Raw genomic sequence first — 19,181 nt, 5'->3', positions numbered from 1 at the left:
CGTCGACTCGAGGTTCAGCTGCAAGGTGCTGCTCGTTGTTCCTGCTGCTAAGGCAGTGATGTATTTGTTGGTGCCGAAGGAAGGTTCGGCCTTTCCATGAACCGTGATGACGCCGCGTGGACCGAGCATTTTGAGCTTACGGTAGGCATAATGTGGCACCGCGTTGAATCGAGCGAACGTGGTTCGCCCGAGCAGTGCTTGATAGTCACTGCAGAAAGGGGCGATTTCGAAGATTAACTCTTCGATGCGGTAATTTTTTGGTGATCCGAAGATTACCTCGAGGGCAATGGAGCCTGTACATCTAACCTCCATACCTGGTATGATGCCTCTAAAGTGGCTTTAGTGGGCTTGATTGCTGAATGATCGATGCCCATCTTGCACACTGTGTCCTGGTAAAGCAGATTTAAACTGCTACCTCCGTCCATAAGGACTCGAGTGAGGTGGAACCCGTCTACTATTGGGTCGAGGATTAGTGCGGCTGGATTGCCCTGATTGGTGTTAACCAGACGATCCGTGCGGTTGAAGGTGACCGACCCTAGCTTATATTGTGGGACGGCGAGTTCCATTGAGCCGCCGTCCCTAAGGGTGCATCTCTGGTCCGAGTGGGCAATTTGTGTGGTATTTACCACATTCACCGATTGAATATGGGGGGGATTTCTTTAGCCCTCCTGTGTTCGGCGATCTGGGCTCATCGTCGCTATTGTCGCTTTGAGACCCCTCTTCATTTTTGGCGCCTGCCTTGCCGGCTTGTTTGAAGACCCAGCATTCTCTGTTGGTATGGGTGGCTAGCGTTTCTGGGGTGCCATGAATTTGGCCTTGGCGAGCGAGTATGCGGTCCAGACTGGATGGACCCGGGTTTGTATTTTTGGGCGGCCCTTTCCGCTGACCGGACTTTGAGCCCCTGAAACCGGCATTAACTGCCGTATTTTTGGCTTTTTCACCATATTTGCGGCGCTTGTGTTTGTCGCGTCGTGGTTTGCCGTTGCTATCCCTGGCTTGTGATATGCCAGGTTTGCTTGCTGTATTGGTACTACGAGCCAACCAGCTATCTTCGCCCGCACAAAAGAGGGTCATAAGTGTCGTGAGGGCTGCCATGAATTTTGGCTTCTCTTAGCCGAGGTGCCGGGCGAGCCATTCGTCATGGATATTATGCTTAAATGCCGCTAAGCCCTCTGCATTCGGACAGTCGACAATTTGGTTCTTCTTGGTTAGGAACCGGGTCCAGAATTTCCCGGCCGATTCCCCTGGCTGCTGAGTTATATGACTTAAGTCGTCAGCGTCCGGTGGTCGCACGTAAGTGCCCTGGAAATTGTCCAGGAATGCCTCTGCCAGGTTCTCCCAACTTCCTATGGAGTTTGCCGGCAAGCTATTGAGCCAATGCCGAGCCGGCCCTTTGAGTTTGAGTGGGAGATACTTGATGGCATGTAGGTCATCCCCGCGGGACATACGAATGTGGAGGAAGAAGTCTTCTATCCATACCGCGGGGTCTGTAGTACCATCGTATGATTCGATGTTTATGGGTTTAAACCCTTCTGGGAATTCGTGATCCATTACTTCATCAGTGAAGCATAAGGGGGGTGTGGCGCCTCTGTGCCGAGCTATATCACGACGCAGTTCATATGAGTCTTGCCTGCTGTATTCGGCCCGGTCGGATTTACCTTTGGTGTATCCGGTGCGACGATCATCGTCCTGTGTTGGCGCGCGTGCCCGTGACCCATATATTGACCTTGAAAGTTTTGCCCTGCTGTCCAATACGTCTCACAGTTCCCGTGTGTTGCCCTGGGCCTTGGTATTTTTGATTGAGTGGCGGTTGGGTGCAGGCTGAACTTCAGGCTGAAACGCCTCTCTGGCTCGGCCATGCAGTGGCTGGTCAGCCGCATCATACACTGGTGATGGAGGTTTCAATGCTTCCTCCTCTAGGTGAGGTAGCAACCTGCGTTTTGGGTAACTCTTGGAGGGGCGCTCGAGTTCGTATTCCTCGGCCCCAAGGACTTCGGTCCATCTGTCTGCTAGCAAGTCTTGATCAGCTTGAAACTGTTGTTGCTTTTTCTTCAGGCTATTTGCTGTGGCCATAAGCCGGCGCTTGAAGCGCTCCTGCTCGACGGGATCCTCATGCACGATAAATTCTTCGTCGCCGAGGCTCACCTCGTCTTCGGAGAGCGGCATGTAATTGTCCTCTTCTGGTTCTCCATCTACCGCCTCCTCTCTGGAGGGCTAGATTGTTCATCTTCCCACTCTACATCATGCGCGAGGGGATTGTGGTTGTCTTCGGCACTATCTGAATTGTTATTATCTCCTGTGCCGGTATCACTACTTTTGCTGTGGCGGGACTTAGAGCGGCGCCGCTGACGTCGGCGCTTGGATTGCTTCTTGGAGGGCTTGTCTTCCATTGTCTCGTCGCCATTGCCTTCTTTGGGGGTGTCCACCATGTATATATCATATGATGAGGTGGCGGTCCAGCACCCTGTGGGCGGTGGTTCCTGTTCGTCTCCTGCATCGTCAATGTCTTCGGAGTCGAAGTCGAGCATGTCGGTTAAATCGTCGACAGTGGCTACTAAGTGGGTGGTGGGTGGGCAGCAAATTTCCTCGTTGTCCGCATCCCATTCTAGCCGGACATAGTTCGGCCAAGGTTCTCCTGACAAGGAGAGAGACCTTAATGAATTTAGCACATCGCCGAAAGGTGAGTGCTGAAAGATATCCGCGGAGGTGAACTCCATGATCGGTGCCCAGTCGGATTCGATGGGCGCGGATGCAGGCGGCTCGGAGTCCATGGCCGGAGACGAATCCAGTGGTTCGGCAACACGGCTCTCGTAAGGGGTGAAGTCAGTATCCGGCTCTATCGCCATTGAGAGTGCGGCCTCCATGGCAGGGTCTATCCCTCCGCTCGCGGATGGCGTGATTTGCTCCGGATTGACGGTCGGAGTAGTTGCAGATGCGATCTCCCAAATACTGTCCGACGACAGAGTTACGTCATGCTCGTCGTGGCTGTGCGGTACACCTGACACGGGCTCGAATCCGTCGAAGATCAAGTCTCCGTGGATGTCGGCAGTGTAGTTCAAGTTTCCGAATCTGACCTGACGGCCAGGGGCATAGCTCTCGATCTGCTCCAGATGGCCAAGCGAATTGGCCTGCAGTGCGAAGCCGCCGAATACAAAGATCTGCCCGGGGAGGAAAACCTCACCCTGGACCGCATCGCTACCGATGATCAAAAGAGCCATCAAGCCTTATGGTGACGACACAGTGGAACTCTCAATGAAAGCACCAATGTCGGTGTCAAAACCAGCGGATCTTGGGTAGGGGGTCCCAAATTGTGCATCTAAGGCGGATGGTAACAGGAGGCAAGGGACACGATGTTTACCCAGGTTCGGGCCCTCTTGATGGAGGTAATACCCTACGTCCTGCTTGATTGTTCTTGATGATATGAGTATTACAAGAGTTGATCTATCATGAGATCGTAGAGGCTAAACCCTAGAAGCTAGCCTATGGTATGATTGCCTGTTGTCGTACAGACTAAACCCTCCGGTTTATATAGACACCGGAGGGGGATAGGGTTACACAGAGTTGGTTACAAGGGAGGTGATCTACATATCCGTATTGCCTAGCTTGCCTTCCATGCCAAGGAGAGTCCCATCCGGACACAGGAGGAAGTCTTCAATCTTGTATCTTCATAGTCCAACAGTCCGGCCAAAGGATATAGTCCAGCTGTCAGGAGACCCCCTAATCCAGGACTCCGTCACAGAGCACGTACCCCGTGTGGAAAACAACATAGCTGATCATCTGTCAAAGTGTGCTATGCAAAAACTTCCTGTGGAACCAGGAACTTTTGTTCTCCATCTTACTAAGCTCTCCGTATCCCCGGCAACAATGGCCCGAAAGAGGAGGAAGTTGGACTCCGGTAAGCCTCTCCCAGTAGAGCCTCCCGGGGCTCCTGGTAGGGACCCTGCTGGAAACAACTCCCCATCAATTGTCGGGTTGCGCCCTCCTGCCGGGCCACTGGTCCCCGCGGTCGAGGAATGCACTCTTGCAGATGAGGAGGTGCCACCAGTCCTTGTTGCTGAGCCCAGGCTCCAACTTGGGTAAGGCACATAGTCCATTTCCTCCAAATTGGAGAATTTCCCGATGGGCAAGAGGAAGCTGAAAGAGTAGCCCGGAGGGCCAGTATGTATCAGTTTGTCAATGACACTCTATACAGAAGGAGGCCTAATGGTGTGAAATTGAAGTGCATCTGCCAGGAAGAAGGAACTGCTGGCGGAAATACACAAAGGCATGTGCAGCTCCCACATTGGATCAAGGGCATTAGTTGGGAAAGCATTTCAGCAAGGATTCTATTGGCCCACTGCCCTCCAAGATGCTGTCGAGATAGTCACCAAGTGTGAAGCCTGCCAGTTCCGTTCCAAGAACATCCATTTGCCTACACAAGCTCTTTAGACAATCCCTTTGTCATGGCTGTTTTCGGTCTGGGGGCTCGATATCCTCAGCCCTTTCCCTCGAGCTGCTGGGGGCTTTGAATTCTTGTTCGTTGCCATCGACAAGTTTACAAAGTGGCTGGAAGTAGATGCTGTGAGAAAGGTTACTACTCAGTCAGCTATCAATTTCTTGAAAGGATTGGTGTGCCGCTTCGGGGTCCTTGCCCAGATCATCACCGACAACGACAGCCAGTTCACGAGCCCCGCCTTCATGTAATACGTTCATGCCCTCAGAAGCAGGATCTCATTTGCCTCTGTTGCACATCCTAGAAGCAATGGTCAAACTGAGAGGGCGAATGCTGAAGTGTTGCGAGGACTCAAGACGAGAACATTTGATACGCTGCCGAAGTGCGGCAGGCGATGGATCGATGAGCTGCCGGTAGTTCTTTGGTCCCTCAGAATGACACCAAATCGAGCTACCGGGCAGACTCCCTTCTCCCTACTTAATGGGGCAGAAGCAGTTATCCCCACGGAACTCATTTACGGGTAGCCTCGAGTGCTTGCCCATGATGAAGTAGCGCGGGATCAACATCAGCGTGACAATGTTGTGCTTCTCGAGGACAACCGTCTCCGAGCTGCTACGTGTGCTGCAGGCTATCAGCAAGCCCTGCTGACGGTGTCCTGGACTAGGGGGTACTCACCACATCATCTCCCGACCAGGTGGATCGGGCTGAGGACCCCCATGACGGTTCACTCATGGGCCACTTCGGGCAGCCCATGCTGCATTCAAGGAGTATTCCACAAGACTTTGTGATCGAGACAAGGACTCCTCTCCACCAACGTATTCGGCTAGGACTCTTGTTATCCTAGGCCTCTGGTACATTATATAAGCCAAGGCCAGGCTAGTTGATAGATCATTATGACATTAATAATCGTAGCTAGACTAGACTTTTAGGGTTTAGTCATTACGATCTCATGGTAGATCAACTCTTTTAATACTCATATTCATCAAGATTAATCAAGCAGGAAGTAGGGTATTACCTCCATAGAGAGGGCCCGAACATGGGTAAACATTGTGTACTCCGTCTCCTGTTACCATCAATCCTAGACGCATAGTTCGGGACCCCCTACCCGAGATCCGCCGGTTTTGACACCGACATTGGTACTTCCATTGAGAGTTCCACTGTGTGATCGGCAAAGATCAATGGCTCGACTGCAGATCAACTGCGACGTCGGCATCTTCGTCGCCGGATCCACTGGTCACCTTGGCTTGACCGAGGAGTGCGCCCTACCTCCGATCATTATGTTCGGATAAGGGACTTCATCAACATCAACTCCGATCTCTATCAAGATCATTATGTTCGGATAAGGAATCATCTATGGAGCTCGGGGGCTCAACGTCAACATTGCCCTTGGACGACCGTGCTGTTTTTTTGGACAACGAACTTGTATCCGCCACCATCGCCTCCTTGAGTGTCGTTTTAATGATTGTTTCAGTGGAATTGCGCGGAATTGAGTCTACAACAACCCTGGAAAATTTCGTCGAGTTCCGATGGAGGAATCTCTGGCAATCTACGATATACCGGAGCCCTCTCAAATCTGGACAATTTGGACGAGTTTAGGGCGTGATCTCCAGAGCCCAGCTCAGAGGTCCTTTGGAAGATCCAACCGTTCATCTGATGTGGAATTCCCATATCTACCACCCCTCTAAATTTCAGCCCAATCCAACCGTCCAAACTCCGGGAACCTTCCGATTAGTGCATCACTTTTCAGATTTGTTTTCTGTGCGAGAACGAATCCGAGCCGAGTTCATCTTTTTTATGAACGGGATTTCAGACATCCTTTTTCAAGGAAGTTTTGTATGGGGTATTGCGTTTTGTTCCCAAACACATCCCGCTAAATTTAAATTCTTTTCCAATATGATTTTCACCATCGCGCCGGTGTCAAACCAGCCGCAAAATGTTGCTCTACGGTAGCCGACCTGCACTAGACACGTCGTCGCTTTGTCGAGCCGAGCTCAACTTCTTCGGATCATCATCTCTGTGAGCCAAACAAGAGTTCGGCACCACGAACGATAAATTATCACCAACATCACCGCCCCACGGACTACATGGAGCGGGCACACCGGCATCGCCGCACGGTCACTTCATCAAGCCGGCATTGACCATGTCACGAGCTACAACCTGCATCGGCATGGCCGCACTGTTGCTTCTTCAAGCCGATGTCCATCACGCCGACCTACTTCGACACCTCGGCTGGACCGGGGGCTCCGCTATTTCTTCATCAACCTGCTACGGAGACTTCGGCGTCACCAGCCTACCAACTTCGTTACGTTAGCTGGACAGAGGGCTTTGCCTCGGCGACACTCTTTGCCAGCATCACCATCCCGTCGCTTCATCACCCATCAGGAAATGAGTGTGCGGATCAAGTCCCAATTTCGGGAGTAACCTTTCTTCCAAAGAATTATCCAGGTGCTATTAATCCTAGGAATTTTTTTATTTGGGGTTTAACTTTTCCAAGGAATTATTACTCTGGTTTGTTCCATCATCTTACACAGGTCTATCAAATGGTGGCCGCATTAACGATGGCCGCGTGGTGGTTCGGTCAGTTTCCGTACACAGTTCGATGAATGCCGCATCCGGAACTCGGACTGACCTATGAATTCAGGCTTTGCCACGCCTTTACCGCATCACGCCGACGCCCTGCATCGACATTAACTTCGGCGTCAGGCCACATATCTTTAAATAAATTATTTTGCATAAATTAATTACGCGAGGATTTTTGTATATTTATATTATTATTGTTGGACTGCACTATTTTACATGTGTAGATAATCGACTTCGACTGCGTCACGCGGTCACTTCGGCAAGCCGATGTTGTCATCCCAATAGGACTAAATCAGCTCGCGTGATCACCTTGTTGGTCAAATTGACATACCGACATGTTCGGTTGCCTCGGGACTTCGGCATCGCTGAGGGAGCTCTACGTCATCGAGTGTTCGGCACACATGCCATATTTCTTTTATTACTCACTTTGCGTAAATTACTAATTATGCAATAATTTTTTAATTTATTATTATTACTATTATCTCCGGTTTGCACTATTTCCCGTGCATAGGTAAATGATCTGGGTCGGGCAGTGTTGTCACCTCGGCTAGGCTGGGGCCTTCGTCATCACTTCATTAAACCACGCCGGGGACTTTGGCGTCACTCTGCCGGCCTGCATTGGTCGTGCTATGTCACCACTTCGGAGTGCCGAGCTCTTCGCTCTGCCACCTCGGGACCGGCTTGGGGGCTGGGACCTCGTCCCGCCGTAAGCTCGGACCGCGTCATCAATGCCGAAGACAATAACTAGCTAAGTCGCTTTTATGCTCAAAGTTTTAAATTTTTAAATTTTGTTCGGTTCGACCAAGCATTATACTTTTTTGGCAAAGAATTGTTAGTGAAAAACTTCCTTGTCAAAACTTTGTTTGTGACACACAAATTCAAATATCACGTTTACTTGGGGGCTTCCTTTATGAAGCCCTCCCTCTTGCATATGATTATACTTGTACAGCTTCGTTCCTTGTTCGTGTATTACGCCACAATATGCACCATGTTGACTTAAGTGTTCCGAAAGTTGGGTTGCCTTGCTCCTGTGTTTACCCCTACATTCCCGATTATTCGGCTAGGGAGTAAAGGGAGCACCTCTGCTATTGTCACGATCGGGTCATCCGAGCTCGGACCTCAGACTGGGTGAAGTCGAAAGCTAGCGCTCTTATTGTTTTCAATCATGGTCGGCACACAATGGAACTCATGAGTATGAAAAATCTATTGCACAAGTCTCATAGTAACAATGAGCAACCGAAGAAAGTTATCGGTGGGGGTACTATTTTCTTCGAAGATGCTTCTTACACTTCGTCAGTAATATAGCATAAGTTCCTTACACGCGCTTTGTCTGTTACAGCCTTATGGCCTGATTGCCTGGTTATCGGAAACATCGTCGATATTCTCGACAGGTGGAGTACATAACACTTTTCGACCCTTGACAGAAGAGGGAGAAGCCGACGGTCGGTTAAGACGCGTTTATAGTTTGGGTGAACACAGATATGATATAAGTACTTTGGTACATACAATCATTATACATAAAATTCTTTTACCCAAGTCACTTGGGGGCTCTTAAAATTTATATGAGTTGATTTATAGTAAATGTGTTTTCTTCTTGGTCGTTGCAAAGTCTTTTTCTACCGCTCCTTTTTTGACTCGAGTGTATGGTCAATAGCCGGATAGCCTGTCTTCTCTCTAAAAGCCGCTCGAGTTTAGTTTGCTAAACTAAACTCAGAGAAGTACTCCACCTTTGGGATAAGGAGCTTGAAGCCATAGGCTGACCCGCGTGAAGTCTTGAGATCGGATGTGTCATGTTAAAGCACGACAGAAGCACAATTTTTTTCCAATTTCGGATATTGCACCGAACACTTGATCTTGTTCGACGTCAAGTTTTTACTGATGTTTTTTGGTTTTCCAAGCTTATGGCACTTTTAAACTATTTGTGTGTTTACAGCATAAGTCTCGCAGTGCAACGCCGGACACCTTTAGAGATTCGGCAAAAACATTCTCGGATATTGCTATATATGCATCGGTTTCAAATTGTGTCTTCGGTTAAATAGTTGGGTTGCCCAGCTCCTGTGCTTGCCTCCTACGTTCCGCTTTGTTCGACTAGGTGTGCAAAGGGAGAACCACTGCGATCGTGCTTCCAGCTCGCATGGTTAAGCACCTCAGTGGGGAAAGCCGGAAACTGACTGTCACTGAGGGAGTCCTAGATTAGGGGGTCTCCGGACAGCCGGACTATGTCCTTTGGCCGGACTGTTAGATTATGAATATACAAGATTGAAGACTTCGTCTCGTGTCCGGATGGGACTCTACTTGGCGTGGAAGGCAAGCTAGGCAATACGGATATGTATATCTCCTCCTTTGTAACCGACCTTGTATAACCCTAGCCCTTTCCGGTGTCTATATAAACCGGAGGGTTTTAGTTCGTACGACAACATACAATCATACCATAGGCTAGCTTCTAGGGTTTAGCCTCTCCGATCTCATGGTAGATCAGCTATTGTAATACTCATATCATCAAGAATAAATCAAGCAGGACGTAGGGTTTTACCTCCATCAAGAGGGCCCGAACCTGGGTAAAACATTGTGTCCCCTGCCTCCTGTTACCATCCGCCTTAGACGCACAGTTCGGGACCCCCTACCCGAGATCCGTCGGTTTTGACACCGACATTGGTGCTTTCACTGAGAGTTCCTTTGTGTCATCGCCCTTAGGCTCGATGGCTCCTTCTATCATTGATAGCGATGCAGTCCAGGGTGAGACTTTTCTCCTCAGACAGATCTTTGTGTTCGGCGGCTTCGCACTGCGGGCCAACTCGCTTGGCCATCTGGAATAGATCGAAAGTTACGCCCCTAGCCACCAGGTCAGGTTTGGAAGCTTAAACTACACGGCCGATATCCGCGGAGACTTGATCTTCGACGAATTCGAGCCCCTGCCTTGTGCGCCATGCGGTCACGATGAGTACGATTTAGCTCTGCCATTGGACAATATTCAAGAAATCGCACCGGCAGCCGCTCCGACCCTTAATTCGGAGCCAGTTGCGCCTCCCATGGATGGGTTGATAGACCCCGCCGCAGAGGCCGCATCCCCAACGGCGATCGAGCCGAATATCGACCTTACCCTTCACGAGAGCCGTGTTGCTAAACTGCAAGATCCTTCCCCGGCCACGGACTCCGAACCGCCTGCGCCCGTGCCTGTCAAATCCGACTGGGCGCCAATCATGGAGTTCACCTCCGCGGATATCTTTCAGCACTCGCCCTTTGGCGACATACTGAATTCATTAAAGTCTCTCCTTGTCAGGAGAGTCCTGACCGAACTATGTCCGGCGGGATTGGGATGCGGATGACGAAGAAATTCGCTGCCCACCCACCACCCACTTTGTAGTCACCGTCGATGACTTAACCGACATGCTCGACTTCGACTCCGAAGACATCGACGGTATGGATGACGATACAGGAGACGAACATGAACCACTGCCCACAGGGCATTGGACGCCCAGTTCATCACATGACGTATACATGGTGGACACACCAAAAGAAAACGACGAGGAGGAACGGAAGGACGCAACGAAGGGTTGTCCCCTCGAGAAGCAGTCAAAGCAGCAGTGTAAGCGCCGCTCCAAATCCCGCCTCGGCAGAAACAACGATCATATAGACCCAGCGTTAGAGCAGGGTGAACCCTCGCCGGACCACGGCAACACGGAGAATCAAACTGAGCAACCCGACTCTGTCAAAGATAATAGTCCGGATGACATCACACTGGACAGACACCTGGAGCAACAGAATGCCCATCAAAGGCTTGTTGCCACCGCGAGGAGTCTAAAAAAACAGAAGCAAAGGCTCAAGGCTGCGCAAGACACACTCAGAATCAGATGGGGTAAAGCACTCAACACTGCAGTGAAGTACGGCGGTAATCGCCCCACCAAGAGCTACCCGAAGCGGAAGTTGCTACCTGAATTCGATGAGGAGGCCTTAGATCCCCCACAACCAAAAATTAAAACGGCCATCTGGCCGGATAGACGACCTTACGACCAACATAGAGCGACAAACAACGCCGCACATGAGCCAATGCACGATCCACGTGAGGGCTCGCATCAAAAGGGCGGCGCAACCAGATCCATCTATGGACCACGCAAGCGTGCTCCAGCATACGATGCAACACAACAAACATCTGAACAACGCGGTACACCCAGATACAGGGGTGCTGCACACCCCCTATGTTTCACCGACGAGGTACTGGACCATGAATTTCCAGAGGGATTCAAACCCGTAAACATAGAGGCATACGACGGAACAACATACCCTGGGGTCTGGATTGAGGACTATATCCTCCATATCCATATGGCTCGAGGAGATGATCTCCACACCATTAAGTACTTACCCCTCAAACTCAAAGGGCCAGCTCGGCACTGGCTTAAAAGCCTCCCCGAAAGCTCCATTGGAAGCTGGGAAGAGCTCGAAGACGCTTTTTGGGAAAATTTTGAAGGGACTTATGTCCGACCCCCGGATGCGGACGATTTAAGTCATATAACTCAACAGCCTGGAGAGTCAGCCCGAAAGCTTTGGAATAGGTTTCTTACTAAAAAGAACCAAATAGTCGACTGCCCGGACGCTGAAGCCTTGGCAGCTTTTAAACACAGCATTCGAGACGAATGGCTTGCCAGACACCTCGGCCAAGAAAAGCCGAGAACAATGGCAACATTAACAAGCCTCATGACCCGCTTTTGCGCGGGCGAGGACAGCTGGCTAGCCCGATGCAGCACCAGCGACCCAAGTACATCCGAAGTTAGAGATGGAAATGGGAAATCACGACGCAGCAAAAATAATAAGCGCCGGAATAAACAATACAATCCGAAGAGCACGGCGGTAAACGCCGGATTCAGAAGCTCTCGGCCAGGTTAGCAAAAGCCGCCCTCTAAAGGCGCTAGAGATGAACTGTCCAGCCTAAAAAAAATTCTGGACCAAATATGTCAGATCCATAGCACCCCCGATAAACCTGCAAATCATACCCACAGAGAATGTTGGGTCTTCAAGCAGTCCGGCAAGCTCAACGCCGTACACAAGGGGGAGGATACACCAAGCGAAGACGAGGATGAGCCTATCAAGCAAGACACTGGGGAACAAAAGAAATTTCCACCATAAGTCAAAACAGTAAACGTGTTACACATGATCAAGGGGAGAAACAAAGCGGCACTCCCAGAGAAATATGCCCAAGGGCCTATCACCGCGGAGTCCTGCCACTAGTCGTCTCAACCGATCACTTTCGACCATCGGGATTACTCAGCAAGTATCCGGCATGCAGGATGGGATGCCTTGGTATTAGATCCAATAATTGATGGATACCACTTCACACGAGTCCTGATGGACGGTGGCAGCAGTCTAAACTTGATATATCAGGACACAATCCGCAAAATGGGGATAGACCCAACGAAAATTTGCCACAACAATACTACCTTTAAAGGAGTAACGCCAGGCCCAGGGGCTCATTGCATGGGCTCCCTGCTACTAGAGGTTATATTCAGCTTCCCCAATAACTCCCGTAGAGAAAATTTAACCTTCCACATTGCTCCGTTCCAAAGTGGCTATCAAGCGCTACTTGGACGCGAAGCTTTCGCTCGCTTTAATGCAATACCGCATTACGCTTCCCTCACGCTTAAGATGCCCGGTCCACGTGGCATTATTACAGTAAATGGAAATATTGAGCGATCCCAGCGCACCGAAGAGAGTGCGGCTGCCTTGGCAGCCGCACACTAAAATGGCCTCACCAACTAAAGCACTCGATAGGTCATCAAGACTACGGACACGGTTAGACGAGTCCGACGCAGCCATATGTATTTCATACAGGTTTGATGGCCACACCCCTATTACAAATACAAGGGGCTCAACGCGTGCAGACAAGTGGCAACTTTTACTCATCTTGAATTATACATGGTTTCTTTAAACCTATCTTTTTGCACGACAAATTTTCACCTAAGTTCCTCTCTTTTACAGATGACCATCGTGCTACACCTGTCTAGGATACGGCACAACGGAGACACGGGCGCAGACGTGCAGCAGGGACCCGTTCTAAGGATTCTTTTTAGATTAAGACCCTCCGTAAACCTTTCTTACTGTCTCTTGTTGATACACATCCCTCGGATTCTCTATACTATTGAGAAGGATGCTGACGTCTTGGCATGTGGCCATGTCAGAATAATGCACGTACTTGGACACCAGGGGCTTCTTACAAAGGGCACTATTTAGGCCTGGTTTACACCATAAAGACCGAATACCTTAGGGAGTGTTCGGCGTCGCGAGTTTGGCCTTATATGCATCAGCTCCGAATCATGTCTTTGGTCAAATGTTGGGTTTGCCCGGCTCCTATGTTTTGTTGCCTTACGTTCTGCTCTATCGGCTAAGGCGGCACCAGGAGAACTACTGCGATTGTGCCCTGGTTCATCCGGATGAGCACCTCAGTAGAGAAAGTCAAAAATTGACTATCATGATATAGCGTGAGACTGGTCAACCACTCGATGACCTATCGGAATGTTAGAATTCCTACGCCTTAACAAAGGGTCGTTTCCCGGCCAGGCATATACGCACCCCGAATTCGGATGGGTGCGGAGCCACCAGGGGCTATATAGTAGCCCCACTGTCAAACTCCTATGGCTAAGTGAAAGTGTTAAAGCATTATAGTCCGGTTGCCTAGTTCGCTGCGCCATCACCTCCTTATTAGGACCAAGACATTGGATTAAGTGTGAATATGCGTCTTTTGCGAACACCCCCACATTATATGCGTGGGGGCTGAAGCCGACGACTGCAATCTTTCAGGTTATATGCATGTATACATAAACAGCCACACAGGAGGCATCATATTACTTTGGGGCAAAAGTATAAATACAACCTTGATAAATTTAATAAAAACATTGTTTTTACAATGGGAATACATGTCACTCAAACATAATATTCTTCGAGCACTGGGCCTCTATCAAACGAGCACCCTCAAGAACTTCTTCAAAATAATGCTCGACAGCAACTCGGCCTATGGCCGAACCCTGCGCCGCAACAGTGGTAGCATCCATCTCTGCCCAATATGCTTTGACACGGGCAAGGGCCATCCGCGAGCCTTCTATGCACGCCGACTTCTTCATCGCATTGATGTGCGGCACCGCACCAAGGAACTGCTGCACTAAGCTGAAATAGTTGTTCGGCTTCGGCTTTTTCGGCCACAGATGATCTACGACGGATCTCATGGCAAGTCCGGACAATCTATTGAGTTCGGTCCATTCGGCAAGCTGATCAGTTAGTGGAAGCGGACGCTCTGGAACTTTAAATTGCGACCAGAATAGCTTGTCCACTTGACGATCTGTTTGATCTCGGAAGTATTCGGCCGCATCGACGGCACTCGCCGTCAAATCCAGATATGCGTATGCCGAACTCCACAGCCGATCCAGAGGGGCATACCGCGGATCTCTGAACTTCCTCCGCAGCAAAAAGGGCTTCCCAGCCGCAATATCACCAGCTTCACGCAGCTCTTCCTTCTTTGCCCTCATGGCAGAGCGGGTGTCTTTGGCCGCCATCGTGGCCTTTTTGAGGTTCGTCGCCTTCGCTCGGTTCTCTTCTTCAAGGAACTGGCAATGGTCGGCAGTGTCTTTTAGCTTTACAGCCATCTTGGCCATTTTGTCTTTGCTCTTGCAATGTGCAGCCTTTTCATCTCTTAACTCTTCGGCCGCCTTTAAAGCGGCCTCATTACTAATTCTTGCTTGTTCCTTGGCTCGGGCAAGTTCCGCCCGAAGGGTCTCCATGGTGTCAGCTCCATTTGCAGTCAACACATATTAAAGATATTGGCATCACGCTGCTCTTACTATGTGACATTCACCAGAAAACATCACTTACCCTGTGCCTCGTCAAGCCGCTTGTTAACAAGCTCGATGTCGGCATCCGCTGCATCTAGTTGCCGCTTTAGTTCGGCAAACTCATTAGTCCGTCTAGCCACAGGAGCTTCCACCACCTGCACATAAAAGCGGTATGGTTATTACCTGGGACTACGATCCTCTGTTTGCCGCCATTCTCGGTGACAACCAGAGTCTCAGGGGCTACTATCTACACAGGGCACACCTAAAAATGTGCGGTACTATCAAAAAGTATATCATTTCACGTACCTCAAAACCCGTCAGTAGACTCATAAAGGCTTCATGCAACCCGCTTTCGGCGGACGAAATTCTTTCCATCACCGTACCCATCAACATATGGTGTTCTTCTGAGACGGCCGCTCGCTCCAACAGCTCCCTCAGTACGTCTGACCGCATACCAGACGGTGTCGGACTCTTCTGTTTGCTCTCTTCAAGAGACAGATACTGGGGACTTCGGGTGACCATACGATTATCTTCTGGCCTCACCGGATCCGGGGAGGCCCTCCGAGACGACACTTCAAGGTCGCCCGCTTCTTGAGCGGAGGAGTCCGGGGGAGGCGTTTCGCTCTCCATCATCTCTGGAAGAAGATCCCCCGAAGAGGAGCTTTGCTGAGAAGGGCTGAGATCCAAACTGCAAGATAAATGCTTCGGTTATTTTCCTTGGAAGAAAGGTAGAATATCTTTACTATCAAGTATTTTTTTTCGATAACTTACAGCTCGTTAGAGGGCTGATCTCCGCATGGACTTTGTGTGGCCAGAGCACCCTCCGAGGCCGGACCCTCTGGTGGAGATTTCTTCTCCCGTTTGGAAGCCTTGGCTTTCGGATCTTCAGAGGAGGTCCTCTTCCTTCCCCGGGGCTTGAGAATGTCGGATTCTTCCCCTTTGTTATCCTCCCTCTCAGGAGCGCTCGTTCCCTCGGTTGGAATTGGTAGCGGTGGGGGCCCGCTTTCGCCCTCATTATTCCCCCTTTATCTTCCTTTGAGGGCTCCGGGCAAGGTGCTAGCTCGAGCATCTTTTCCAGTACCGGATTGTCCAAACCCTCGGGAAGGGGGGCTGAACACCGAATCATATTCTCCTTTGTTAGCCAGTCCTGGTTAAAGAACGATTTCTCAGAATGACATCATGATAAATGAAAGACGGTGTGTTCGGCTAGAGGATTACTTACTTGGTCGGCGGTGCGGTTGCTGCTCAGGCCCACGTCCTCGGTAGTATCCGGACACTCTATTTGGGGTCTGAAGAATGATTTATACATCTCCTCGTGCGTCAGGCCGAGGAAATTCTGAATAGTGCGCGGTCCTTCTGGGTTGAACTCCCACATGAGGAGGGGCCGGCGTTTGCAAGGCTGGACTCGACGAACCAGCATGACTTGCACCACCGTAACCAGACTGAAATCTCCTTCGAAGAGATCTTGAATGCGGCTCTGCAGTATAGGCACGTCCTTGTCTGGACCCCAGCTCAGCCCTCTGCTAATCCAGGACATCAGTTATGGTGGAGGGCCCGAGCAGAAAGCAGGGGAGCCACCCACTTGGCGCTTCTGGGAGCTGTGATGTAAAACCACTCCCGTTGCCATAATCCGGACACCGCTGGAAAGGAACCCTTTGGCCATGAAGCTCCAGCGATCTTGCTTATTAATGCACCTCCGCACGCTACATGCTGCCCCTCGACCATCTTCGGCTTCACGTCAAAGGTCTTGAGCCACAGGCCGAAGTGAGGGGTAATGCGGAGGAAGGCCTCACATACAACAATAAATGCCGAGATGTGGAGAAAGGAGTCCGAGGCTAGATCATGGAAATCTAGCTCGTAATAGAACATCAAACCCCTAACGAAGGGATCCAGAGTGAGGCCTAGACCTCGGAGGAAGTGGGAGACGAACACAATGTTCTCGTTGGGTTCGGGAGTAGGGACGACCTGCCCTCGGGCAGGCAGCCAATGTGAAACCTCGGCGGTCAGGTATCTGGCCTCCCTCAACTTCTTGATATCCCCTTCCATAACGGAGGAGGGCATCCACCGGCCTTGAAGGCTAGATCCGGACATGATTGAAGGTCCGAAGCACCTGACCTGGGCTTTGGGTGTTAGAACTCGAGGCGGGGGAAGGATTTGATTAAGAACGGGAGGGAAAAAAGTAAAAGCCGTGTCCCTTTATAAAGAGGGTGAATATCAAGCGTCCTCCTAGTGGCCGTTTGGGACTTGCCTAAAATCTAGGAGTCCTAGGCACGGTTGGGTTACCCACGACCGTATTGATGAGAATCCCGTAATTGGGGGAACACGATCTCTGCTTTGACAAGACGTGTCAAGAAACCGCCTCATGTTATGTGTGGAGCTGGTTGAAGAAAAACGGTTCGAATAATCACCGGCCCATTGATGTCTACTACACAACCTTCTTCTTGTAGACGTTGTTGGGCCTCCAAGTGCAGAGGTTTGTAGGACAGTAGCAAATTTCCCTCAAGTGGATGACCTAAGGTTTATCAATCCGTAGGAGGCGTAGGATGAAGATGGTCTCTCTCAAGCAACCCTACAACCAAATAACAAAGAGTCTCTTGTGTCCACAACACACCCAATACAATGGTAATTTGTATAGGTGCACTAGTTCGGCGAAGAGATGGTGATACAAGTGGTATGTGGATAGTAGATAATAGTTTTTGTAATCTGAAATAATAAAAACAGCAAGGTAGCAAGTGATAAAAGTGAGCGTAAACGGTATTGCAATGATGGTAAACAAGGCCTAGGGTTCATACTTTCACTAGTGTAAGTTCCCTCAACAATACTAACATAATTGAATCACATAACTATCCCTAAACATGCAACAAAGAGTCACTCCAAAGTCACTAATAGCGGAGAACAAACAAAGAGATTATGGTAGGGTATGAAACCACCTCAAAGTTATTCTTTCCAATCAATCCGTTGGGCTATTCCTATAAGTGTCACAAACAGCCCTAGAGTTCGTACTAGAATAACACCTTAAGACACAAATCAATCAAAACCCTAATGTCACCTAGATACTCCAATGTAACCTCAAGTATCCGTGGGTATGATTATATAATATGCATCACACAATCTCAGATTCATCTATTCAACCAACGCATAGAACCTCAAAGAGGGCCCCAAAGTTTCTACCGGAGAATCGCGACGAAAACGTGTGCCAACCCCTATGCATAGGTTCCCAATGTCACAAAACCCGCAAGTTGGTCACCAAAACATACATCAAGTGGCATGTGGTATCCCATTGTCACCACAGATATCCACGGCAAGACATACATCAAGTGTTCTCAAGTCTTTAAAGACTCAATCCGATAAGATTACTTCAAAGGGGAAACCCGATTCATTACAAGAGAGAAGAGGGGGAAGAAACATCATAGGGTCCAAATATAATAGCAAAGCTCGCGATACATCAAGATCGTGCCAAATCAAGAACACGAGAGAGAGAGGTCAAACACATAGCTACTGGTACATACCCTCAGCCCCGAGGGAGAACTACTCCCTCCTCGTCATGGAGAGCACCGGGATGATGAAGATGGCCACCTGAGAAGGATTGCCCCCTCCGTCAGGGTGCCGGAACGGGTCTAGATTGGTTTTTGGTGGCTACAGAGGCTTCTGGCGGCGGAACTCCCGATCCAATCTCTGTTCTGGAAGTTTTAGGGTATATGGACTTATATAGGCAGAAGAAGCACGTCAGGGGAGCCACGAGGGCCCCACGAGACAGGGGGGCGCGCCCCCTACCCTCGTGAGCTCCTCCTTCCTTCCTTGACGTGGGGTCCAAGTCCATCGGGTGGGTTTCGCTCCAAAAATAACTTCTCTAGTTGATTTCGTTCCGTTTCGACTCCGTCTGATATTCCTTTTCTTCAAAACACTGAAATAGGCATAAAACAGCAAATCTGGGCTGGGCCTCTGGTTAATAGGTTAGTCCCAAAAATAATATAAAAGTGGGTAATAAAGCCCAATATTGCCCAAAACAGTAGATAATATAGCATGGAGCAATTAAAAATTATAGATACGTTGGAGACGTATCAAGCATCCCCAAGCTTAATTCCTGCTCGTCCTCGAGTAGGTAAAAAAGATAATTTTTGATGTGGAATGCTAGTTGGCATAATTTCAATGTAATTTTTCTTACTTATGATATGAATATTCAGATCCGAAAGATTCAAGACAAAAGTTTAATATTGACATAAAAATAATAATTCTTCAATCATACTAACAAGCAATCATGTCTTCTCAAAATAACATGGCCAAAGAAAGTTATCCCTACAAAATCATATAGTCTGGCTATGCTCCATCTTCACCACACAAAATATTTAAATCAT

This window comes from Triticum dicoccoides, chromosome 3A (genome assembly GCF_002162155.2).
Source record: "Triticum dicoccoides isolate Atlit2015 ecotype Zavitan chromosome 3A, WEW_v2.0, whole genome shotgun sequence".
Classification (NCBI taxonomy): domain Eukaryota; kingdom Viridiplantae; phylum Streptophyta; class Magnoliopsida; order Poales; family Poaceae; genus Triticum; species Triticum dicoccoides.
This window is presented reverse-complemented; position numbering follows the sequence as displayed.